At 44.0% G+C, this 26,858-nt stretch overlaps 1 pseudogene; it reads right to left on the bottom strand.

The window, feature by feature from the left end:
- Positions 1-21,345: 21,345 nt before the first annotated feature.
- On the bottom strand, positions 21,346-23,918 carry LOC117716858 (large ribosomal subunit protein eL33 pseudogene; annotated as a pseudogene).
- Positions 23,919-26,858: the final 2,940 nt, after the last annotated feature.

The following is a 26,858-nucleotide window of genomic DNA, read 5'->3' as shown; positions in this document are numbered from 1 at the left end:
TTCTTATGTGCACACTTAATTTAGTAGCTCTGGTGGATATTTAAAAACATTTCCATGAATCCAACTGCATAATCCAAGTCAAAGCATACGCGACATTCAGTGGGTAGAAGCCATTGGAGAAGTCTATTTGATATTCACCCACAAGAAATGACTCTGTGTCCTTGCTTATGCCTGCTCCGTTCAAACTACAACTCCCCGGAATGTTGCCACACAGAGAGATTCCTTGTATTAGACTTCAATTACTAGTATTGTTTTCAGTGTCTACAATCTTCCCATGACAGAATAGGGCATTTGCAGGGTATCAGTGTCACAGTGCTTATTTGTTTTGTAAGAAAGGAAACGTCTGTTGCTATGGATGAAACACCGTAACCAAAAAGCAAGTTGGGGAGAAAAGGGTTTATTGGGCTCACCCTTCCACATCCCTATTCATCATCCAAGAAAGTCAGGAGAGGACAGGAACTCAAACAGGGCAGGAACCTGGAGGCAGGAACTGATGCAGAGGCCATGGAGGGGTGCTGCTTATTGGCTTGCTCCTACTGGCTTGCTCAGCCTGCTTTTTTATAAAACACAGGACCACCAGCCCAGGGATGACACCACCCACAGTGGGCTGGGTCCTTCCCCATTGATCATTAATTGAGAAAATGCCTTACAGCTGGATCTCATGGAGGCATTTCCTCAACTGAAGCTCCTTCCCCTCTGATGACTCTAGCTTGTGTCAAGTTGACAAACCCAGCCAGTACCAGAAGCATAGTGACAGACTGATTTTGTATACTAATATACAATGTTGGTAAATATACATTTTTGTCTGTGTCTTCCTTGTCATTCCAGTGAGAGGCTACTTTCCTCCTATATGAGCCAGTCACCTGGATAATTTCACTTCCATAGAGAAAAGTAACATTCCCAGTTTCAAATGCTAAATTCAGACCCAAGCCACGTGTTTCTTTTATGGTTGTTGAAGTACATCTTTCCCAGTTATTTCTACACCAGAACCATATGAAGATAACAGCTTTTAGTAAGTTTAGAAATCAGGAAATAAGTATATTTTCAAGGGGCTTGAGGGATTTCTCAGTGGTTAGAACACCGTCTGCTCTTTCAGAGGTCCTGAGTTCAATCCCCAGCAAGCACATGGTGACTCACAACCATCTATAGTGTGGTCTGATATGCCCTCTAGCATGTAGGTATGCATGCAAACAGAGCACTCATACACATAACATAAAATAATCTTCTTTAAAAGAGAGAATCTTTTCAAGAATTTTGGCTGTTCTTGGTCTCTTGTATTTCTATATGAACTTTAGCATTGTGTCCTTTTGTGTTTTAAATTTAATTGGTTGATATTGTATATGTGAGAGACACATGTGTGTGAGTGTGGGTAACCCTCAGGAGTCGGTTCTCTTTCTACTGGGGATCTTGGCCTGAAACTCGGTTGTCTGGCCGGAGGCAAGCACCTTTAACCACTGAAAATCTCACTGGCTTATTGTATCATTTTCTCTGCTTAAAAGACAATTAGAATTTTTCTTTGTTAAAAACTAACTAGCCTAGGATGGACTTGAACTTTTTACGTAGCCTGAGCTAGTTTGAAACTTAGTCCCCCCTCTCCCTTGACTCAGCCTTAGGAGCTTTGAGATTACAAGAATTTCAGGAGCGCCCCACCACATGCCAGGGCTGGTAGTTAAAAGTTTGGCCTGGTATTGATCTCATCAAATCTCTAAATCAATTAAGATGGTGTTACCGTATTAACAGTACTGTGTTCCAGTTTGTAAACATGGGCTATCATTCCATTTGTTTCTTGGAACAGAGATTTCTATCTTTCTGTGTGCACTTCCTTGATTTAATTCATTCCTAGGTATGTTGTTATTTTTGATGCTTTTGTAAATGGAATACCCACTCCCCCTCAGCGTCACTATGTGGCTATGGCTGGCCAGAACTTCACTGTGTAGACTAAGCTGGCCTTGAACACATAGAGATCCACCTGCCTCTGCTCTCAAGTGCCATGCTTAAAGGTGTGTGCTATTACACCCAGCTGGTATTATCTGGATTTCATCTTGAGAGTGCACACTGCTAGGGCTAGGTGATCCGACGGCTTTATCTTGATCTTATATGCCCAGCTGAATTCCCATCAGCCCTCACTGCTTCCCAAGGGCTCTGAAGTTTTTCTCTGCTATTGTGGTCATGACATCCTCAGTGAGGTAGTTTTATTTCTTTCTTTGCAATCTAGACACTTCCTAATTCTTTCTCTTGCCTAATTGCCTCTGTTGGGACTTCCAGTGCAATGTCAAATATAAGTGGCTAGTGCGACATCCTGTTCTTACTCCTGGTCCCAGAGGGAAGTTTCCACTCTTTACCCTTGGTGTAATACTGGCTTTGGAGCACTTCAGACTGGGGAATTTTCTTTGTATTCCTAGATATATGGTGTTTTTATTGTGACAGGATATTGGTTCCTAACAATGTGTTTTCATGAACAGACTTGTAGAGAGCTGAGTTGTGCTAGCCTGTGTCAGGAAACGTTTTGCTGATGAGTCTCTGTGTCCCTTACAAGGTACTAATCAAGGAGAAAGACGTAGACGTGCTCACTAAGAGCATTAAACAGCTCTGCACTTGCTATACTTTGAACGCTTTCTGAGTCTATTAAGCTGACTCTCTTCATTAACCCAAGTTAATTGGAGTTTGTGTTCGCTCGCCTAAGGATGCAGAGACACTAGGATGCGGATACAAGATGATTTGTTTCTATCGATTGGTTTCTTTGAATACTTCTCTATTATCTGACCTTGGACTCTCAGAGATTCAGACAATCGAGGTACCTGTCACCCTGACAGGTAGTGGTAGTGAGTTCCACACCCCTCCCTCCCTCCCTCCCTCCCTCTCTCCCTCTCTCCCTCCCTCCCTCCCTCCCTCCCTCCTTCTCTATCTCTCTGCATGGTTTAGCAGTGCCACCATAGAAAGGCTTGAAAGTTGAGCTCCCTGGTAGAACTGAAGTCTGTAGCCATCTGTAGTAGATTTCTACAAAGGAAACATGTTGCTGAGTTCTAAGGGAGGTGTCTCAAAAGTAAGACTTAATAGTTAACCCACCTTAGGAAAAAACTAAGCTGAATGTGTTCACAGGTATCTGGCTAATTTTTTTCTTTAATTCTTTTAATCTTGTGTTCATAGTAGGAACCTTTACTTAATGGGTGTTGTTCCCACATGCAGCCATTCTATGCTGTAATCCCAATACTCCAAAGACTAAGACAGGAGGATTCTGAATTTGAAAACAACCTGGTCTACATGGACAGTCTCTATCTCAAACTATGGAAAGTGTAGCCACCGTTGCACCTGTGGGGTGCACAAAGATGACTACCAGCTGCCCTCACACTAGCAGATACTGTCTGAGAAAGCTTTGTACCTTGAAAAGGCCTCTTCCTGGTTTAGTCTAAATATCCTCTCTGGGAGTTCGAGATGGCTCAGTGGTTAGGAGTATGTAAAGCTCTGGCAGAGCTCCCAGTTGGGTTCCCAGCACCCGCATCAGGAGGGTTGCTGTGTCTCCAGCTCCAGAGGGTCTGATGCCCTCTCTGCAGACACCTCCACTCACGTATACTGCCCACTCTGTAATTTCTTCTAATCTTAAAAACTTTATAACGATCTGTTCATTGGTTTAAGACTTCTTAAAAAAATATATAAGTCCTAAGTCTAGATTTTTTTGAATTGTGATCATTCATCGTGAATTCAATCATCCTGAAATCCCTTCAGGAAAGTAGTAAAGGAAAAATTTTCTATTAGCTGCAAATAATAGATATTCAAATGTTTGAAGGCACTTGTAAGTGTTCTAGCTTGACAGACTTCTATGGATCCCTGCTGACAGTCTTTGTTTTGGTTAGTTTTGTCTACACCACTCTGAGCTCCTGGCAAGTCGCAGGCCACACCCGCCTAGGAGCAATCATGGATCTGCAGATGAAATACACACACACATTAGCTTATTTTAATGTTTTTTTAGCTCAGTGGTCGGGCACTCCTAAGCCTCCCACGGCTAACATGCCCTTACCTTCACTCCCACCTCTAAATCTGCCCTCGACTTAGTTGCTCAGTTACCTTCTGTGAAGCCATTGGTCTTACTGTCCAAGATGCTTTCAGGCCTCTTTCCCTTTCTGCCTACATTTTGGAAGATCTACTGTAGCCTCAGTCTGCTCTGTCTCTGTCTCTGTCTCTGTCTCTCTCTGTCTCTCTCTCTCTCTCTCTCTCTCTCTCTCTCTCTCTCTCTCTCTGTCTCCCAGGTCTCTCCATTCTTTTTCTCTCTCCTAGCCTAGAAGTCCCACCTCTCTTTCTTTCTTTCTTTCTTTCTTTCTTTCTTTCTTTCTTTCTTTCTTTCTTTCTTTCTTTCTTGATTTATGTATCTGAGTACACTGTCCCTGTCTTCAGACATACCAGAAAAGGATATCAGATCCCATTACAGATGATTGTGAGCCACCATGTGGTTGCTGGGAATTGAACTCTGGAAAAGCAGTCAGTGCTCTTAACCTCCAAGCCATCTTTCCAGCCCCATCCCACCTCTTTCTTTCTTTCTGCCCAGCATTGACCACTGGCATCTTTATTGATAGATCAAAAGCAATAGGGGCGAGGACCTTATTAGAATAACACCCTCCCTACAGTTCTTCATGAGTAATGTAGTATCTGACTGAACACCACATTTCTCTAATTCCACACATATGTCCTGGAGGGCTTTGGCTAATGGCTGTATTTTAAATAAATCTTATGAATATGCTGAGCAAATATTACTGATCTTCAGTGCAAACATGGATAGCAAACCTAGTGGGGTCTTAAACCTAGATTTGGGTTACATTGGCAGATAATATATTTTTAAAACATTCTTTGGAAAAAGCTTTCATAGAGATGTACTTTGCTGCAACTGTAGGATAAATTTATTCAGTACTATTTATAACAGTTGTCTGTGAAATCAATAGGACCCCCAATTCTTAGTTGTTAAATGCTTGATTAATGGCTATAATTCCTAGCATTTAGAGAGTAATGAAAATTATAGCAACTTTTTAAAATAAAAAAATAATGTACTAATGGTTTATTATTTTTGTTTAATATTCATAAGTATTCCAAAAACAAATCTCTGACCCTACTTATTGTTCTAATAAAATTTGTCCAGAGAAAGATTATTCTAGCCAAAAGTCTTAGAGATACATCTTTTGGGGGCTGGAGAGATGGCTGCAGTTAAGGGCTCTGGCAGCTCTTCCATAGGCTCTTCCAGGCTTTGATTCTCGGTACCCACAGGCTGCTCACAGCTGTCTGTAGCTCCAACTCCAGGGGATCCAACACCTTCTTCTGGGGACTGCACACACATAGTACACATGAAAGCAAAATACTCACACGAATGAAAAACAAATAAGTGTTAGAGAGTATCTTTTGCATTGGGGTGTAGCTCTGTTATTGAATATACCAGAATGCCTGCCAATGGTGCATAAGCTCCTTGGTTAGATCTGTCTCCCTGGTTTAGTTTTGGAGACTGTCTCAAATCTGAGATTAGATAGCCCAGTCTGCCTTGCACTTGACATCCTCTTGCTTCAGCCTTTCAAATGCCGGTCGAGGTCACAGGTGAGTGCTACTCATGCTGTGCGTATGCGTGTGTGGATGTGCGTGTGTAAGGACGGTATCTATAACCCTATATTTACAAACTCATTTGTTCCAGGGGCACAGCTGTTACTGTAAGAACTTAGCTCAGCCACCTGGCTGAGCGTGTCCCCTCCTGCTTCTCAGAGTCAGGGACCAGGGCTGGTATGATCTTGCCCCACGTGGCATCTCTGCTTCTCTTCAGCGTCTTCCCCTTTGGATTCTCCTGGATGACTGCCTTTGCACTTTTCCAGGTCTGATGGTCAGCGGCATCTATTTGGCCTTACCATTACCTCGGTTGGGGAAGAGGTTTTCTACAGTCAAGCAGTTTTGGGGGGGATGAGAAAGTCACCATGGGTGGCTTCCTTTACAAGGATGTGTAGGGAGTACCATAATGTGGCCCCTAGAGACATCGAGCAAACCTGCACCCGTGCAGCCGCACTGATAGCACGTGACTGTGGGCACAGTGAGCAGGAAGTAGCAAGTTACTTAGATGTCATAACAGTTGACCCGCCTGCCGAGTGGAAAGTGGGTTTTAGTCAAATCTCCTCATTGCTGTCCTTACACAGTTACAAGAAGAATGAGTCATTCCATGGGCAGAAGGTGTGGCTGGTTGGTGTCTGTGTCTGGAAGTGCAAGTTGCTTGAATTGAAGTGGAGGCCTGTTCATTTAATTACTAAATAAGGAGGCTTCAGATCTTTCCAGCCAGAGGAACATACACGGCAATTGGCCTCACCCACCATGTCCTTAGCACATTTCAGCCTGGGAACAGCCCTGGGATTGGTACCAGTGGCACCCAAGGATGCTTTCGTATATGCCTACAGCAGCCTCAGCAGCACCCTCTCAACTGGATGACAACTGGCATCCTGGGTGAGGGGAATTTAGGTTGTAAATCTCTACAGTTGCTCAGTGTGCAGCTCTTTTAGTGTTTGCTGATAGCATTACCACCATCATCACCACCACCACCATCATCATCACCACCCCACCACCATCATCATAATCATTTTTATATGTCCAGTTAGGTAGTCTTTTTTCATCTGTTTTGTTTCTTTTATTTTAATTTAATCTGGAAATATAATAAGTAATTCCTGCCAAACCTACCCCTAAAAATGTTTTTCCATAGTACATGATTCAAATATTGGGGCAAAAAAAAAAAAAAAAAATTAGAATTTTTCTGTCTTAATGTAAGCGAGAGTTTGGTCAAGGGAATTAGTGTGGTAACTGTCCAGCTCTCTGGCTCTCCTGTATTGTTAGTTTACTTATTCATTATTTTATCTTTGTGTTGGAAGTTGTGTGACTGCTTCTATTTTTAAGGAAAACATTTTAAATGTGACTCTAGTTGGTAATCAAATTTGTTTTTACTGACTAGCATTCCATCAGTCTAATCATTAATTAAAAATACATAGACTCTAAGTCTTGGGTCAGAGCAGAAATCTCTTGTTTTTTCTTCTGCAGTGTGTAGCAGTCATCATTCTTTGTCTCCAAGGCTCCAGATTGATGGCTCACACGTGGACGCACCAAATAGCCCGTGACTGAGACCTATGTTACTTTTCATCTTAGAAAGCCATTGCCTGGAAATGCCCAAAGAGAACCCGTCAGGCCTTTTCTAACTTGAAAGTAAAGACTAGATCTATTTCTGTAAAGTTTGCATTATATAGATTTTTAAAAATTTTGTAATCAACATGCTATGGGTTACGATCCAGTTGAATTACATTTGTAAAGGTGAAGTACATGTCTGTTTTGTACTAAAGTGTTTTCTATGTTTGGCCGTGTGTATTAGGATAGTCCAATTTTAAGCTTAAAAATAATCATTTAATTCTATGTGTTTCAATTTTGATTTTGGATTAAGTACAATTTCAACAAGTCACCCTGCCATCCCTTATAAGACCAAGGCCTCTCTCTTTAGTGCAGAATAGCTTGAGTTTTGAGGCACATTTTTATTATTTTCAAGAATTCTGACAAAGTAACCCTATAGTAAAAATAGCCTTATGTGGAAAGCCTTATTGCAAAGATATTGGAGAAGTTCATTTAAAGTACTTTTTCCAGAATTCAGACTTGGGTATTTGGGGTCACGTACAAACATTTGGTAGCGTTCTCCTTCAGTTATGTGTGGGATGCAGCCATGGATATCTCTACAGTTTGATGTCTGTATTTATGGTGAGCATGTTGTACATTGGTTTCCTAGCTGGGACTGTGTGTGAGAGAGAGTGGGGGGAGGGAGAGGGAAAGGGAAAGTGAAAGGGAGGAGAGAGAGAAGAGAGAGAGAAAGAGAGAGAGAGAGAGAGAGAACGAACTCTTGCCTTAAAATAGCCTCGCATGGTCAAATAGACTTGCCAGTGACTCATCTTTCCATGTGCCGTGTGAGTCAGGCCCAGCAGAATTCATGCACACAGGAGAGAATCACTTGTCTTGTTGTGGATAATCTAAACCTAGATTAAATATTTCACATGTAAAGGTTTTATGGAAGAGGCAACCCATGTGTGCTCTTGGATTTTATTGTTAAAAGATGAGGCATCAGGCAGGTTAAAGGAGGGGTTGGTTTTAACCACTTTGAATTGGTCCTTTTCTTTATGGCAATGGTTATGCAAAGTACGCACCTGCTCAATCTTGCTATTTCCACTACTGACCATCACCATTAACGGTCACCGCACACATCACGAGAGGGGTCGGATGTACTGTGTCAACCTGTCAACCTGTTTAGGAAATGACACGGAGGACATGGGGTATGTTACAGTCTGTGACTTACAGTAATTCCATTATATGGTTAAGTCTTACAGATATGATGGTTTATGGTCATAGCTTTTGTCATCTAATAAAAGAGTCCTTAAATCAGCTTAGTCTATGTGATGTAACCTCGTTTTCTACCTTAATACAGATGTAGTAAAGTGTGTGATCCTTTGGGTCACAGTTTTTCTTGGCTGTGTTACATACGTATTTATGTCGGGCTTTTGGTAGTACCTATAAATGTATATCCCATATTTAACTCATGGTTGAAGCTTTTTGGCCTCTTCAGTCCTTAAGGAGATAATATTTTATTAACTATTAACTTTGTTTTGACGTAAACATGTTGTATGCACATCAGCAAAACACAATTTGTGTATCTTGAACATTTAAAGAATTAATAAATCTTGACTTTGAGACCCAGCTCTTGTTTGATCTGAAATGCGTGTTACTCTGTTGAGCTGACTGACTTACTTGCTGTGTCCCCTCTTGATTGACTCAATCTTCTGAGCCAATGCTTCATTTTGCACTAAAGGACTAGTGGATAAAGCATACCCTCTCCCAGTACTGGGGATGGACCCACGACTTTGTGCAGGCAAGACGGCCACCCTGCAGTTGAGCCATGCCCTGGAAACTTGCTTCCTGACTGTGGTCCTACCTTTGTCATTGGGTTGCCATGAGCCAATCACATGGTTCCTCTGGCCCGAGAGCATTCTCTTTCTTTTAACTACTACTCTATCATAAGAATATGATCGATGTTAGATTCCATATGCATAGGCATGAACTGTGTGTGAACTTGAATCAGAAGTCTCGCTAATAATACTCCCGGTGTTGCTGGTGTTCAGTCTGTTGCCAGTGACAGGGATGCTTGTCAGGCCCTTCCAGGTCTAACAAACAAGCCATGTGACAATCCCCCTCCTCACCTCTATGCTCTCTGAACCATCATTACTAAACCGCCACCCTCTATCTGGACACCGATTCTTTCCTAAGGTCCCACCAGCATAGCACACAGGTCCATAAGATCAGGGCAGTGGCATCAGGCGCCACTTTCCCAGAGCAGCTCTGCTCGCTTCAGCTGTTACGGTGCTGGCGATGGGTTTCATGGTGACTTTAGAGGGCAGAGAAACGCCATCCCAAAACTCTGAGCTCACAGAACCCAGCATCCATGTGGGGGCTCCCTGCCTGAGACGGGAGAGTCTGCCTATGTACCAGGAGAGCTTTCCCCGTCGTTTATTGCTATTAAAGTGGCTGCTTCAAGAACTTGGCATAAATGCTAAGAGCAATGGGGAACCACGGAGAAATTGTGCTAATTACATTTAAGATGGGAGCCTACGAGGCAGGTAACACTCGCGTGCTGTTAATCACAGTGACGATGGCTCAGCCACAAGCTCTGCCTCTTGTCTGAGCTTTTTTTTTTCCCCCTTCAGGTTTTATTTTTGGAACTAATCAGGTTTTTGTTTTTCTTTTAAGGAAAAAATAATAATGGATGTTTGAGTGAACACTGTTTGTGTGACGGGATTATTTTTCATAAACTTCAAAGAAGTGTAAGCCCAGTGTGCATGGTTGAAGATTATGGCCACAGAAGGGCATTAAAGTTTCGGTAAAAGTGGGGGAAGGGAAAATTTCCAAGGATCACCCCTCCCTATCTTTTTACTCATGTCTCAGGGAAACTTGGTATTAGATGTGGGGGTGGCGGGGTGCTACCATCCCTATCTATGAATCTGACACAAGATCTTTCAAAGTATATTTTCTTTTGTATTCATCCTGTGAATACAGGGAAGCCCTGGTTAATATTTGTTCAAAAATGTGTTTTGGCACTAGACTACAAGAGCAGTGCAGTCTTTCTAAAGCCAAGGAATGTGTGCATGTGTGGGTGGTCCTCCTGTCTGCAGACAACATTGAAGCAAGCCTTTCTGCTTTGCCCAGTCTTGAATTTGTAACCAGAGGGTTCCTGAGAGAGAAGAACTTGAGCTAGACCAGCCCTTGGGCAGCAGGACTCTGTTGTTGTTGTTGTTGTTGTTGTTGTTGTTGTTGTTGTTTGAGACAGGGTTTCTCTGTGTAACCCTGGCTGTCCTGCAACTCACTCTGTAGATTAGGCTGGCCTTAAATTCAGAGATCTGCCTGCCTCTGCCTCCTGAGTGCTGAGATTAAAGGCTTTTGATTTTCAAGCATACAGAGATGGCATAGTCTACATTAGACATTAAAAACCAGGAAAAAAAAGCAGTCAATAAGTGTCACCTCTATTGTCACCTCACTGCCCTGGCTACCAGGCTGTCCCCCTGAGCTGGGGACCAAGATCAGTGAGGTAAAAGATAGGAAATGAAGTGCTGTTATGAGATCCCAGAGAGCAGCCCTCTCATTGGGAACCTGCAGGAGTGGTTCTCAGATTCACTCAGAGGTAGAACCTTAAGGATTGGTGATGCCTGTTGGGTTCAGTGTGCTAAAGGAGGGGTTCTGGTCCTTGGTTGGCAGGGTGTGAGGGTGCTGCTGTATTTGTAGAGATCTGATTTGCAAATTCCTCATGCCAACCAAGGAGCCAGGCTCGAGCCTGCAGACAGAGAACCACTGAAGGATGTCAGGCAGGGGCACTGAAGCTCACTGGCCATATTCAGCATATAGAAAGACTGGGAACCAAGGGACAAATTTAGATACTTGTGGCTATAGTCCAGCTGGGAAAAGGTGGTGAATGGGTCCAGTAGAAAGGGCAAGAGAGGCAGTTAGTGAGCAGCTTTCTGTTTTAAATGGTGAGTGACTTGGCAAACTGGTGGCTTCTGCCTGAAGAAGAGACCTATCCAGAGTCATTCATTGGGAAATCCTTGTCTTGGCCAGAGAAATAGAAACTAGTTTGAAAAAGAATATTGCCAGGGAGTCAGGGAGGGGAATCACTCTTAGTACTGAGGGAAAAGAGGAAGTTACCTGTCTAGTCCCTAAACACCACAAATGGGCAATGGGACAGAGGGGCCCAAGATGGGGTATTAATGTCTCCCCATGATCAGATGAGCCCCAGGACTAAGAAGTGTCCACTGAATTCAGTGACAAGGAGCCAGTGTGGTTTGGGGGGAATGCCATTCTGGAGGGGTCGGGGTCAGTGAAAGATACAGGTGTTTTCATAAGCCAGGACATGAGGAGGGTGGGCAGGGCAGTGGTGACATTGCCTCTGCCTGTGAAAACTCTCCAGCCATTACATTGCTCTGTGTGTGTGTGTGTGTGTGTGTGTGACACTGAGCACTTGGAAGTAACTCAGCAACTTTCAGGAACTGATTCTTTCTCCACTGTGGGCTCCAGAGATGGAGCTTGAGTCATCAAGCTTGGGCGACAAGTGATTTACCCCTTTCACTGGCCTGCCATTGCTTTTGGATGCCTGGATTTGGACATGCTGGAAGTTATTTATTTGTTAAGATAGGATTTATAGAAACAACCCCAAAAGTCTTGGTAGGCACGAGTGTAAATGTAAGTGTGCATGTGTGTGCCTACTAAAAGCCGAAGATTAATGTCCGACGTCTCCCTTGTTGCTCTTTGCCCTGCATTTCTTAGGGTTTCTCTCACTGAATCTCAAGCTTGCCCTTTCTGCTAATCTGGATAGCCATCTTGCTCCAGGATTCCCTGTCTCCCCATCCTGCTGCCTGGAACTACAGGCAGTCTCACCCACATAGCACTGGTGTGGCTTCTCTGTATCTGAATGGCAAACACTCTACCCACTGAGCCATCTCTCCAGCCCCCTTTTCTGTAAGTTTGGAATGCTGTCACACTGCCTCTCAGGAGGGGCACCTGGAGTCATGGCGTCATCTGTAATGCCTATGGCCCGTTCCACCACACTCCAGCCAACATTGGATCTCACCTCATTAAATTATTTTCCCCAACACTGGGTCTGTGTTTTAGCCAAGAGAATCTGCTACAGTTCTTTTCAATTGTTTCCTACTGATTCTGGGCTGGTTGGTTCTGTTTTCTATTTTTCTATTTGTTTCTCCCAGTCTGCATCTGGCTCCAGGTGCACACTGGAAGATTGGGTAAAATGTGTGTGTGTGTGTGTGTGTGTGTGTGTGTGTGTGTGTGTGTATGTGTGTATGTGTGTGTATGTGTGTGTATGTGTGTGTATATGTGTGTGTATGTGTGTATATGTGTGTGTGTGTGTGTATGTGTGTGTATGTGTGTATGTGTGTGTATGTGTGTGTATGTGTGTGTGTGTGATATGCACACACTGCTTTTGTTGTTTTGGGTTTGTTTGTTTTGAGACTGTGTCTCAGTGTATCCCAGACTGGCATCAGACTCACTGTGTATGTAGTTGAGGATGACCCTAGACTTCCGTTCCTCCTGCTTCTGCCTCAGAGTTCTGGGATTACAGACGGGAGCTACCATGCCAAGCTTCTGTGGGGATTTTTCATTTATCTGTTTTTGTTTTACATGTAGTCCAGGCTGGCCGAGAACTCGTGTTCTGCCTCAGATCCTATGCATTAGGACTTTAGGTAAAGATTGTCCACCAGGGTTTGACTGAAATACCTTTGCTTTAACTAGAAAGGCATTGCCAACAGAACACTTAGGATGGTAGGCATTATGTCCAGTAAGAAAATATAAAACTAGGTGTGGTGTGACTCAGGCTTGCAATCCCAGTGTGCAGGAGGCTGAGGCAGGATTGCCACAAGTTTGAGGTTATCCTGAGCCAGAGAGACATAGCAAGACTCTCAAAAGAACAAACCAAGACAAACAAACTCCAAACGTTTGGGAAAGCTGAGGCAGGAGGATCAGGAATTTGAGATCGGTCTAGGCTGTATAACCAGATCTCATATAAAAAAGAAAAGTCAGAAGAGAAGGAGAAAGAGGAGAGGGTTACAGAAACAAACAACTGGACACAGAGCACACGCCTGCAATCCCAGGACGCAGGAGGCAGAGGCTAACATCGGCTTTTTTAAAACTTAAAAGACATTCAAATAATCCTAAGGAAGGGAGCCAGCAGCGTCTGTAGCGCCTGCCTCCACGGCTTCCCTGCCTCCGCGGCTTCCCTGTATTCAGCCAACTCCCTCCTCTGGCCTCAGCGTAAATGATTCCTCCCCTGGGGACCACTGGATAGATCATTGTCATTGTCATGTTCCTCCCCACCCCCAAAGGTCCTCCTTTACCTGTTATCATGCCTGAGCTACAAATGTTCCACCAGAACAATGGCCTTATGTTCTGATTAATTACCGTATTCCTAACATACAACCCAGAGGCCAGCAGGTCAGGAGACTCAATACATGTTGACTGTCACGTAAACCTACACGATTATTTTTAACATTTTGGTCTGTTTCCTCCTGGGCCTTTTCTGAGTATACACGCCAATGTGTTTTTCTTAGAACGAGGTCAGTTTTTGCACTCTTGTTTATTTTCCATTCTTGTTCAGCCACTTGGGGTGGTAGCCAAGCATTTCGTAGTGATCCATGTGCACTTACGAAACAGCCTGTGTGAGCAACGGTGGGTCTAGGTTAAGAATGCAGAGCGGGACCGAGAAGACTGAGTCCACCAAGTCAGGTTTTCAAGAAATTGTCAGAGGTCAAGTGTCTTAGCGCTCTATTACTGTGAAGAAATACTGTGACCACGGCGACTCTTATAAAGAGAAGCATTTAACTGGGCTAGCTTACAATTTCAGAGATTTAATTTATTATGGGAGCACAGCAGCACACAGGCAGACATGGCGCTGGAGAAGTAGCTGAGAGTTCTATATCCAGACTCAGCAGTAGGAAGAGAGGAATTCTGGGTTAAGAAAGGGCTTTTGGAACCTCAAAGCCCAACCCCCATGACAGGCTTCCTCCAACAAGGCCACACCTCCTAACCCTTTCAAATGGTGCCACTCTCCAAACATTTTCATAAAGGAGCCTATAGGGGCCATTTTCATTCAAACCACCACGCCAAGGGAGGTGAGTCACTTGGTAAAACACTTGCCTTGCAAACATGAGGACCCGGGTTTGATCCCCACAACCCATGTAAGAAGTTGGGCACATGCTTGTAATCTCAGCCATGATGAGATGGAACGCAGAGATATGTAAATCCCTGGAGCTCTCTGACCAGATAGCCTGGTCTACTTGGCAAGTTCCAGGCACTTAAGGCACTCTGCCTCAAACAAAAGTGCAGAGTCTTCCCGAGGAAAGGCACTCAAGGTTGTCCTCTGATTACATGCAAGGACACACACACACACACACACACACACACACACACACACACACACACACACACACGGTTGGCAGGGGCTGCTTTGTTCTCTTTGTGTGCTGCTGTAAATGAGCCCAGAGCCTTGTGCATGTCACACAGCTCCATAACCACAGGGCTACAGTCCCGACTGATTAACCCTTTCTTTGAAAATAGCTCAAGGTAGTAAATCTGCCTTCCCAAGGTCACTAGCTGTTCAGGCCTTGGTTGAGATCTAGCCTAGGGCTTCTAACATGGGCCCCTCATTTAGATAGCTCATGCTAGCTCAGGAATCCCTGGTCGCTGGTAGACCAGAAGTCTTGCTACTCTGATGAGGAGTGCTGGTTTTAAGAACCAGTTCTGGGATTTAATCCCCATGTACACAAAGCCTCATTCATTTCCCCTCTGCTGTTTGGCAACTTTATTCTGTTGAACATAAAATCAATGGGTGCTCTCACTTTTTAATCAGAGGGGTGAAAGTTCACGTTGTATTGAGTTCTAAGGGCAAAGACCAAGCTTTCCACCCCTGACGAATATTGCCATGGGTCTGGCTTTTTGCAAAGATATTAAGAAACCCTATTTGAACTCCTGTCTGACCTCCTGGGAAATGGCAGCACACGAGAACTTTCAGGGGCCTATCAGGAACAAAGACACACTGCGTGAACCGCCAATACCAAGAGCAGTCACACAGAGGTTCACTCCACTAAAAGTGGTGTAGTTAATTGAATGTATCCCAAACCCTTCACACTCACAGGATGGGCGTCTGTGACGGGCCCCAGGCTCTGCTTCGAGAGGAGTCATTCGTAATAGTTATCAGCCATAATGTGTGAGCCATAGGACAGGGGGTGTGAGAGGAGGAACAGAAGCACTCTGTGCGGGAGTCTCCTTTAATCGCATGCAGCTTCCTACGAGGTGGTTTTAATTTTTTAATAACTGCTTCATTTATAGAGATTCTGTGTCTGGCTGATTACCAATGGAGCCACCCTAAGCTTTGTCTAATGATTTTTTAAATGCACATTTGCACGTGTACTTACAAATGGCTGAGATGGCGAAGTCTATAATATGTGTTTTAACTATAATTTTAAAACCCCACACATTTGTGGTGATTCATTATTGTGCCTCTCCAGATGAAAGGGAAGCATTTATTAAAACCCTCTTCATTAGATTTTAAAACTGACTAAAGTGATTGCATTGACTTAAAGCATATAGGAATCTATAAAATTTAGAGTAAACATTCTCTTTCTAACTCACCCCAGCAGGCACCCACTGGTGCTATTTGTCATGTGATATGTCTGGCTCTTCTTTAATTATTATTTTCTTTAAGACAAGGTCTAAAGCCACCCAGGATGACCTTGAGTTGGTGATCCTCCTGCTTCCGTCTCCTGTGCTGGGAGCCACAACACCTGGTTTCCGCAGTGCTGGGCATCAAACCCAGAGCTTCCAGCTTGCTAGACTCTCTGCCAACTGAGCGACAGCCCTAGATCTCAGGCCTTCGTTAATAATAGCATACATGTGAACACTTCTAGGTTAAAAAGAAGAAGAAGAAAAAAGAAACCACAATGATAGAGGCTGAAATGCCAAAGCGACCGAGAGACTGGATGAGCAATACACACACAGAAAATGGAATGCTATTCAGCTCTAAAATAGAATGTAATTCCAATACACGCTATAAGGTAGATAAGCTTCAAAACATTGTGCTAAGTCAAGTGAGCTATGTGTAAAAAGACAAAGGCTTCTGCTTACACGGAGGAGGACAGAATGACTGTACAGTGAGCAGACTTTTTGCTGGGTGAAAACACCTTGGAACTGATTTGTGCTGCACACCACTGAGAATGTACTGACTTGTTTCTTCACCAAGATGTCTCAGTATACAGGAACTTACGATGCGACCCCAATGACATGCATTCTGTCTCCAAAACCTACATCAAGGAGAAGAGAACCAACTCCGCTAAGTTGTCCTCTGACCTCACGTGCACACTGTGGAGTGCCTGCCTCACTCACATGCACACACATGCACACATGCACACACACGTGAGATCTCTCTCTCTTTCACACACACACACACACACACACACACTTGCATGCCTGTAGATGGTTAAAACGGTGGATGTGTGCTCCTTACAACAATAGTAGAAGCAGAGTGAGTGTGTAACGATCTGGTTTATTTGAACACTTACAAATGGTGACTAATGGGCCCAGTGGCAGGAGTGAGGCCTGGAGTAAGATCCCTAGCTAGCATCATGAGGAGAGGAGGAGGTGGAGTATCGGGAGATTGATAGATACATAGCATATAAAATATTTTTAAATGTAGTTATATCTGACAGCTTGAAGTTTGTGTTAGTCACTTCGGGCTAAGTTAAATAGCATAACCAACACTCAACAACCCTCAGAGCATCAGAAAGCATGAAGGTCTATCTTTTGCTTACATTGCATCTGTTTCACAGGCTAGCAGAGACTCTGCCACATCCTTGTCATTGGGGATGCAGGATGAAGCACTTTCCAGATAAGCACTGCCCTTATCTGGAAAGCTGTCGTGTTTGTGTTAGAAGAAGTTGAAGAGGCAGTGGCAACAGGAGCTTCTGCTTGGTGGCATCAGACATTTTTCTTTGAGGTACATGATCCAGCCTGAAATAATCAGGGAATACAGTCTTCCAGCAAAAATGAGTAATGTCTCCTGGTTAGCAATAATATACTCACTATCATGTTGTAACCAGAATATGCCACTTGTCTGTGATCATGGAGGAAGAGAGGCATCCGTGTATGTCAGATCTCAGCGAAGGATCTGGGTGGGACACAAGTCCTGAGCCCTGATGTGAGGGTCAATTTCAGGACCAAAGAAAAGAACTTAAATGGAAAATCTCAGCAGAATGAAACTACAGTATGTACATAAGACCGTCATCTGCAGCTGGGAGGCCTGCACCACTAATGAGGAGATCTAGCAAATAGCACGTGTATTATTTTACTTCTTTATTTATCTTGAGACATGGTATCATGTAACCCAGGTTGGCCTTAAATTTGCTTTTTCTGCCAGGCTCGTCTTGAACTCCTCAGCTTCTTGCATTTACTTCCCAACGGCTGAGATTAAAGATATGTAGCACCTGCCAGGCAGTGGTGGTGCATGTCTTACTTTAGTCCCAGCACTTGGGAGGCAGAGGCAAGCAGATCTCTGAGTTTGAGGCCAGCCTGGTCTACAGAGCAAGTTCCAGGATAGCCAGAGCTACACAGAGAAACCTTGTCTTGAGAAACAAAGAAAGAAAGATACACGTCACTGTATTCAACTCCAAGTAGAGAATCTGAGAGATGCCCTATGAATGAAAACCTTGGGAATGGAAAAGTTTCAGTTTCCCAGGGAAGCAGATTGGGCTCCTCAGAGGGGACAGTGGGCTTGATCATTGATGGCTCTGACAAAGGGAGAGTAAGCCCAGAGCTGAGTCAGTTCCTGGAATTTCCTCAAGGCCTCACCAAATATAGTAAAACTAACATAGCAGCCAATCAGAAACTGACCCATGTAACTTCCCCAGCATGCACCAGTGAAGTTTTAGATTACCTAACCTTTGCTAAAATTCTCCTAGTTTTCTATAAAAGGCTTGTGTACATGCCTTTGTCCGAGGTCACCATTTTGATGAATGGATGACCCCTGCAGGCTAGTAATTTCTACAGAATAAACACTCTTTGCCTCTGCATACTATTTGAGTCCAGGGACTTCCTTCAGCCATTCTTGGACCCTAGCAAATTTATATTTTAAAAAATGGAACTATCAAGTCAACATAAAAGATCTTAAATATATAAAGTATGTTTAAGCTGTATAAAGATATAACAGAGGGACTGGCATCTGTGAAATAAGATCAGGAGGCAATGGAATCAGAATGGGGAAATATGAACGATAAAACAGAAGTGGAAAACCACTAGATTGTGTTGTGGCCTTTACTCTTCCTCAATGCTTTGGCTCAACGCTTTGGTCAAGAGAGAGAGTGGGGCTGCAGGGGCAGGAGACGCGAAGAATGGAGACAAGACAGGGTGTGATCAAGTCTCTTCTATTGAAGGGAATTCTGAGGTATTTATATACACAAGCAGGAGAACACAGGTGAAAACACTTTACCACGTGCACCATACAGCTGAGGTCACTAAACAGCAAAACAAGCTATGTGGGATAAACAATATATTTTTCAGAGTGTGCTTCAGCTGTTATAGGCTTTTGACAACCAAGTCTTTCATCAGGGTATATGGTTCCAGACGGTTGCAAAGTTGATCTAGCTGCTTTGTACTAAAGTCGGCTCCCAACAGATTGGACACGTGTAAAGAGAGAATTAGTAAATCGGAAGGCAGAGCTGAAGGAAATCAGTTGACCATCATGACACCTGAGAAGAATTCCAGAGAGAGAATAAAAACGGCAATAACTGAAGATAAAATAGTTGAGGATTTTCCAAAAGGATACAAATTATCAGGAGGATAATAATAATAAATAATAATAATAATAATAATAATAATAATAATAATAATAATACTGAACATGAGGTAAATTATCGCAAGAAAAAGAAAAGAAAACTATATTTATGACAGAACAATGACAAAATATTAGGGATAAAGGGAACTATATAAAAGCCTTTGTGAACCAGTACGATAGTGCAAATTGCTAGCCTGGAAAAGATCAAAATCCCAAATGCAGTTTCTACTGAGCTCATATCACTTTGACACCGTGGTAAAGCCGGAAAGTTCCCAGCTGAGCCATCATTTCCTTTACTGCAAGGACTTCTTAAAAACTACTTAAAGGGGGAGGAAAAAATACAGAGATAGAGAAGAAGGGAGGGAGGGAGGGAGGGAGGGAGGGAGGGAGGGAGGGAACAGAGGAGAAGCAAAGACAGTGATACATAGTGTTGACATCTTTGAATGCAATAATTACAGTACCAGTGTTTGTGCGTGTTTAGAGGCAAATTGACAGGTATAGTTTAGGCCACAGGAGGACATGAGAGCAAACAGGTTAATACTGGTTAGCTTTAGATGTTGTTAAAGAAACATAAGATTCCATGGTTTAAATTAACTACGATCACTGGAAGACTAGAAATAGTATGTAACTCCTTACTAGGAGGAAAACAGAATAAAGGCCCCTTGCCACCAGGGACCCTGGAGCCACTGTGGTAAGGACCCTCGTAGAACAAGGAAAGACAACATGGCTTAATTAGAGACAGTATACATGGGTATAGACTTATCTCATTCCTGTGCTCTCGGTGTCATGGCAACCTTATTGCTTCCCTGTCATAGTGTCATGGTGACTATCTCATTATAGTCATAGAATACCCAGTGACATGTATGTTGTCACATTAGGGGGACAAAGAGCCTAAAGCTGTATCTAAGGGATTCCTGCTGAGCTCACAGCTAGGGCTTTATATATTAATCTGCTGAGCCTGTGTTAACACAGTTAAAGCTGCTTCCTGGCCAAGGGCTTTGGGGTCCTGTGTCGCCATGTGAGAATCCCACTACATCACCACACGTGGCACAGACCAGGTAAGTGTGACTCTCACCTCTCATCAAAGAAGATTCTTCCTGCCACAGACAGAGACCATTACTGAAAGCCAGCCAAAATGCAGAACAATTGACTAGAGTGTGCCAACCCCAGGGGGTACATACACAGCACAGCCTTACCACTGAGGCTCAGGGAAGACCTTGGCGAAGGGGACAGAAAGATAGCAAGAGCCAGAGGACCAGGATGTCTGTTTTGAGATTGTGTTGTCTGTATAGGAAAGAGAAGCTGTATTCATAAAATCTCAACAGTATGGTCACTCAACAGAGATCTGGACAATGGCACGAGTAGTTGACATGGCTGGGGGGAATCTCACAAGGCTACCCCACCCCTAGATGAAGAGCTATAGGTAGTTAATGATTGCTGAGTAAGGGATAATCAGTTTTCCCAGGGATGAGCTAGCTAACAGTTGTCCATTGTACTGAGAAGTGAGCCCTGAACGCACTTGAGCAACACAAAATGGGCTCAGCCGGCTGTATTTATGCATTTATAAATATGGATACACGTGCTGGCTGGTTGTTTGTCAACTCGACACAAGCTAGAGTCATCTGAAAGGAGGAAGCCTCAATTGAGAAAATAAAATCTGGCTGTAAGGCATTTTGTTAATTAGTGATCAATGGGAGAAGGCCCAGCCCATTGTGGGTGGTGTCATCCCTGGGCTGGTGGTCCTATGTTTTATAAGAAAGCAGGCTGAGCAAGCCATGGGGAGCAAGCCAGTAAGCAGCACCCCTCCATGGCCTCTGCATCGGCTCCTGCCTCCAGGTTCCTGCTCTGTTGAGTTCCTGTCCTGACTTCCTTCGATGATGAACTGTGATGTGGAAGTGTGAGCCACATAATCTTTCCTCCCGAGTTGCCTTGGACATGGTGTTCCATCACAGCCATGACGACCTTACCTGGACACATAGCAATGATAAAGAGGTAAAGGAGATGAGGGTGGGTGTGGAAGGAGGGGGTGGGAAAGTCTGCAATTACTAAAAATATTACATTAAACAGGATAAGGAGACTGTTATCAGTCTTGCAGAAGGAGGCAAGAATAAGGTTTGATTGGACCTGCCTTTCTCTTTTTCTTCACTCCTGTCTTGCTTCCAGGTGCTGGTCAGACTGTGTTTCCTGGTACTCTGGGCTTTGCCACTCTCTCTGATGCTCTCCCCTCTCCGTCCCCCACCACTCCCATCACACTTTTTGCCGTGTGGGACCTGGCCAGCTGCATAGCTAACCTTCACGCCTAACTCCACGGCAAGATTTCTTCTCTTCCTCCTCCTCCTCTGGGCAGGTGCCAAGATTTACAGCTTGCTTTTTTTTTTTTTTTTTTTTTTTTTTTTCAAGAGCACAAATCTACTTTTATTTGTTTACTCTCCATTAGTTTAAATCTGGGATGGATACAGCATCACACGGATTCTGAGTCCAATGGCCTTTGCAGGAAGGTTGCTTCGAAATTTGACACAAACCATGCCACTGTTTCCTTGGGCCCGAGTTACCTTGCCCCAGATCACTCTCGTTTTGTTTGGTTTGCCTCCAGGAGTCACTGTATTGTTTTTTTGCTTTGTACACATAAGCACATCTCCTGCCTAAGTAGAACTCAGTTTCATTGCGGGCATAAACGCCTTCAGTTTTAAGAAGAGCCGTGTGCTCTTTACTTCCGGAGACCTCGCTTATAGCCAGCAGAAGTGGCCTTGCACCACAGCCTTCCAGACAGACTTGCTTTTAGAAGTCCTGTTCCCAGCAGGCCTCCACAGGCTCCAAGATGGCGGAAAGAGTACAGCTTGCTTTTTAAACTCTAATAAAATTGTCCTTGAGATAATAAATACCTAAAGGCAAGGGAGGAAAGAACAAATAGATAGAAGTTCTGCAAGTAGGGGGCAGGGGGAGCAGCTGAGCTATGCCCACCAGCATGAGAACCCGAGTTCAAACCCCCACAGCCCATGCTAAATAAACGAGCAAACAAACAAACAAAACCAGCCCAGATGGTGCCAGGTAGGTGTGTCCCAGCACGGGAAAAGTGGAAGGAGACGGGTACCCTCAGGTCACTGGCCAGTCATACTATATACACTGTGTGGTGAGCTTTAGTAGAGCCAATGAGAGACCTTGTACCCCAAAATAATGTTGCTGTTTTAGGAATGATACCGGATGATGATAGTCTCTTTAATTAATTAATTAGTTTGAGACAGAGTCTTACTCTGTAGTCCTGGCAGTTCTGGAACTTACTATGTAAGCCAGGCTGGCCTTGAACTTGCTGAGATCCACTTGCCTCTGCCTCCTAAATGCTGGGAATAAAGATGTGTGCCACCATGGCCTCCTCGATCTTTTTTAATTTATTTATCTTAGTTCATATGTATAAATGTTCTGTCTACATGTATGTGTGGGCACTGTATATATATACGCCTGGTATCCTCTGAGGTCAGAAGAAGGCATTGATTCCCTGGAGTTATGAATGGTTGTGCGCCACCATGTTGGTACTGGGAATTGAACCTGGGTCCTCTACAAGAACATGAGAGCTCTTAACTAATGAGTCAACTCCCCAGCACCTTGAGATTGGCCTTTTACCTCCACACACACAGGTGCATATCCGAATACACATAAGTGTACACACACACACACACACACACGCACACACACGCACACACACGTAAACAAAGACAACAAGGTGAGTCTGGTGAGGCTCTTTTACATACGTCCGTATGTATGCTGGAGAACTTGTGCTTGGTCCCTGGATCGCACAGTAGAAGGAGAGAGCCGACTGCACAGAGTGCTTCTCTCATGTGCACACTGTGACACATGCATACATGCAGTCACAAATGCACCATACAAAAACACGCACACAATAATAACTAACTTAAAGGTTTGTTTAATAAAAAGCAACATAGCGATTTATATCTCTTACATCTGACCATATCGATGATCAGTTTGTCCGTAGAAAATAAACCTCTGATTAGAAGTGAGATTCTGGGAATAGGATCCGGGTCAACGGTCGTATGGGGCAGTCAGGTCCATAAACTTGCTGCCTCAGTTCCTCTGTATTTTAAAAAGCTATTGGGGAACAGCTTTGGGTAAAACAAACCACGCTTGCTTAGTTTGCTGACCAGTAGAGAAGCCTTCTGCTTTCTCTTTCTGACTCTCCTACAGCATTGTGATGGTTCTATAGAAAAGGTGACAGAAGCCAGGAGTTACTGTAATGCGTTACTGTGGTGGGGACAAGCTGTCAGGGTGGTGTCCCATCTGTTCCTGTGAAGCTCATTCTTCCTCGGCTGGCCTCTGAGACCACGGCTATTTCGTCCCTCTCTTCCTCCTGGAGAAGTCTTAATCCACCAGGATCCATTGTATCAGCGTCCCTGTTTCAATATTCTTGTAGCAAATACCAGAATATACCAAATGGACATAGTGTTCCCCATAAGACTTAAGCAGAGATTCGTGGTTACAGCAAACTGCTTGCCCAGCATGTGAGGAGACCCTGGGATTGGTCCCTAACACTGAAAAATAGTAAAGACACCTACTAGATTTAAAAAAAACAAAAAACAAAAAACTGGCTAGTTACTATTTATAAGAAATATCCCGGGGCCAGAAATGTTTAAATGTAAGATTAAAAACAAACAAACAAACTCCAGGTCATACCAGGAATGAGAATTGTGTACCAGGAGCGAGGTACAGTGAAACTCTACTAGAATCTGAACCATGTAAACCCATCATTTTCAAAAAAGCCACATATACCCGAAGGAACCAAGTCTGATGCTGGCTGACACCTCAGGCACCCCACACAGAATCTATACTCTAAAAACCTGTCCCTTCCGAGTCTCCTCAGTTTCAAGAGCATCTGGAAGACAAGCTCACTTCCGTCTGCACCTTCAAAATTCTCTTCAGACAAGCAAAAAGGATGCCTTAACTTCTTAAATGCAGAGTAAGTCCTCTCTCTGGACCGTGGGTCATTGTAACCCTGCTGCATGGCTTTCCCTTTGGCACAATGGCTTAACAAGTTCTCAGTGACTACAGCCACACAGTTTTTCCTTCTAATCTGTCCCGCCCTTGGAATCCTGGGGATCGTTTCTGCACATTCTTAGCTTGCAGTTATCAGAGTGTTTGTTTTGTAGCCTGAAGAATCTCATGTCTGAACTCAACAGATAAAGCAGCGAGGTTGGCTGTGTGCTGCAGGACTGATGGCCCCAAGGGAGACCTGCCCAATGGTCAGAGAGATGCTTTCCTGTGCCTTCCAGGATGCAGCAGGTCAGACCAAACTCCTTTATGATGAGAGATTCCAGCCAGTTCCTACCCAGGGGATCCAGCTCCTCCTCCCCAGGCGGTAAGTAGACTCGGAAAGGTCCATGCTCCCTAAGAACAGAAAGCAGTTAGAAGATAATGGAGCAGCATTCCTCAGCTCTCCAAAAAGGTTCCAGGGACCACGGTCAGGCTCAGGGATTGGAGTGTGGTGGAAAATGAGGCCTGCGAAATTAGCGTATGAGAAAAACCCGGTAAAGAGGAAGGCTGGAACTGCCCTCTCCATCTGGCTGGAGCCACTGGCACAGCCACAGAGGCACTGCAGCGTGTCTGTGGGTGACCTGCCTCATGGCCTGCAGGAGAAAGGCCATGTTAGGCACATGACCTCAGAGGCTTCCCATATGCGACATAAATGCCCCTGTTCTTTGCCAAGCCCTAGCATCAGGCTTCTGAACAATTTCTCTGCTTGGGCTGCTTCCTCCCTGGGAGCTATCTTCTTTCTTAGTATATTCTTTGCCTTGTTTGCGACTGTTCACATGTCTCTGTCCAATTCCTAGTGGGGGCCCACGGAAACCCAGCGTCTGTAGGATCAGCGCCACTCAACAGCCAAGGTACAGAACCAGTCTAGAGACTCATCAACAGAACAGAAGAGAGCATGTGCATAGACGCAGCCAGGTTCTATTTAGCTGAAAAGAATGGAATTATGGGCTGGGGAGTGGTGGCACATGCCTTTAATACCAGCACTCAGGAGGCTGAGGCAAGCAGATCATTGAGTTTGAGGCCAGCCTGATCTACAGAATAAGTTCCAGGACAGACATAGTGAGACCCTATCTCGGGGGGGGGGGGGGAAAGGAAAGAAAAATAAGAGTGAAATTATGTCCTGTGCAGGGAATCAGTGGGTCTAGACGCCATGTTAACTATGATAAACTAAACTCTTGAAGACAAATCTGTCTTCTGTCATATGCAGAATCATGGATGGAGGTGAAATTAGGAAGGATAGTGTATTTTTTTTTTTTTTACATTCAGTAAGAGACCATTCAGTTATATAAAGCAAACCTGTTAGAATCTGACAAATAATATTATCATGAGCAATTTTCACATCTTCTGGAGAACTAGTATATCTTTGTTTTCAGAGACAAAAGACATGGCAGAAGTCAGCCTACTGTACAACACTCACACAAAACAACCTATACCAGACAGGGTTTCTCACAGAGAACCAAAGCCACTCCAACCAAGTGCTTTCATCACAAGGGAATACAGGGACTGCTTTCAAAATATTGCCAAGCCAAGAAACACTGACGGCTCACAGACAGAATTTTTTTTTTTTAAATTGCATCTAACAGCTTCTGGCAGATGATATATATTGTATAAGCCTTTATTAGATAAAAATCTGAATGCTGTAAGTTGCAAGCATGATGAGATTGAATGCTTCCGCCAGATTATCACCGCTATAATTCATGTGCCAGAAAGCTGCTGCTGCTGCTGCTGAGGCTGGAACAGTTTCCTCACGTTCACAGAGAGGGCAACTGCATGTTAAGCATGACTAGTAAGCCCAGCCCTGCCTCCTGGGTACCACACAGCAGGATGATGGTCTCTGGTCCCCCTCTACCTTCCCACTCCTGTATATTATATAAGGCTTATTAGTCCCACATAAGTCATACATAGAACATGAGTTGTCATATACTCTTGGAAACATCAGAGTTGGCTTTTCAGCCCTTGTGACTCAAAGGGGTCCAGCGAAGCAGGTGAAAATGATGGTCAAGCACCAGTGTGTGGGTTTGGGTACAAATGACTGAGAACCATCCTGTGGTAGCTTGAATAAGAACAACCCCTATGGGCTCTTATATTTGAATGCTTAGACACCAGGGAGTGACCCAATTTGAAAGGATTAGAAGGATTATGAGAGGTGGTCTTTCCGAAGTGGGTGTGGCCTCCTTGTTGGAGGAAGTGTGTCACTCATAGTGGACTTTGAAGTATAAATGCCCATGCTAGTCCCAGGCTTTCCCTCTCTTCCTTCTGATCAGGATCTAGCTCTCTTCCAGCACCATGTCTGCCTGCCTGCCGCCATGATGATAATGGACTAAACCTCTGAAACTGTAAGTAAACCCCCAATTAAATACAGTCTTTTGTAAGAACTGCCTTGGTCATGGTGTCTCTTCACAGTGATAGAACAGTGACTAAGATAGCCTAATGTGAAATGTCTAAGAGTCTTATGAAGAAAACTTAAAATACCATTGAAGAACATCACAGGAAACCCAGACATATGAGAAAACCTTCCACATTCTTGGATCAGAGGAATCAGCCTCTTGTGAAGATTTAATTGAAAGAATTAATTTCTATAGTCCCCATGAAAGTCTGAAGACCTGAATTCAGTCCTTGAAACCCATAGTGAAGGAGAGAACCCATTCCCAAAACATGTCCTCTCACCTCCACAGGGGCACCATGGCATTGCATGCCTCTACTTTCCTCTCTCTCTCTCTCTCTCTCTCTCTCTCTCTCTCTCTCTCTCTCTCTCACACACACACACACACACACACACACACCAGGATTGAAAATCTTCAGGGAGAGGACTACACACACATACACACACACAGCTTTTAAAGATCAGTTCTTGGTTAGAATAAGAGCTACCAATTCTAGGATGTGTATGGGAAAACAAAGAAGATTGGTT

The sequence above is a fragment of the Arvicanthis niloticus genome, chromosome 11, assembly GCF_011762505.2.
Source record: "Arvicanthis niloticus isolate mArvNil1 chromosome 11, mArvNil1.pat.X, whole genome shotgun sequence".
Taxonomy (NCBI): domain Eukaryota; kingdom Metazoa; phylum Chordata; class Mammalia; order Rodentia; family Muridae; genus Arvicanthis; species Arvicanthis niloticus.
The sequence above is the reverse complement of the archived record's forward strand: the minus strand, read 5'-3'. Positions and strand labels throughout refer to the sequence as shown.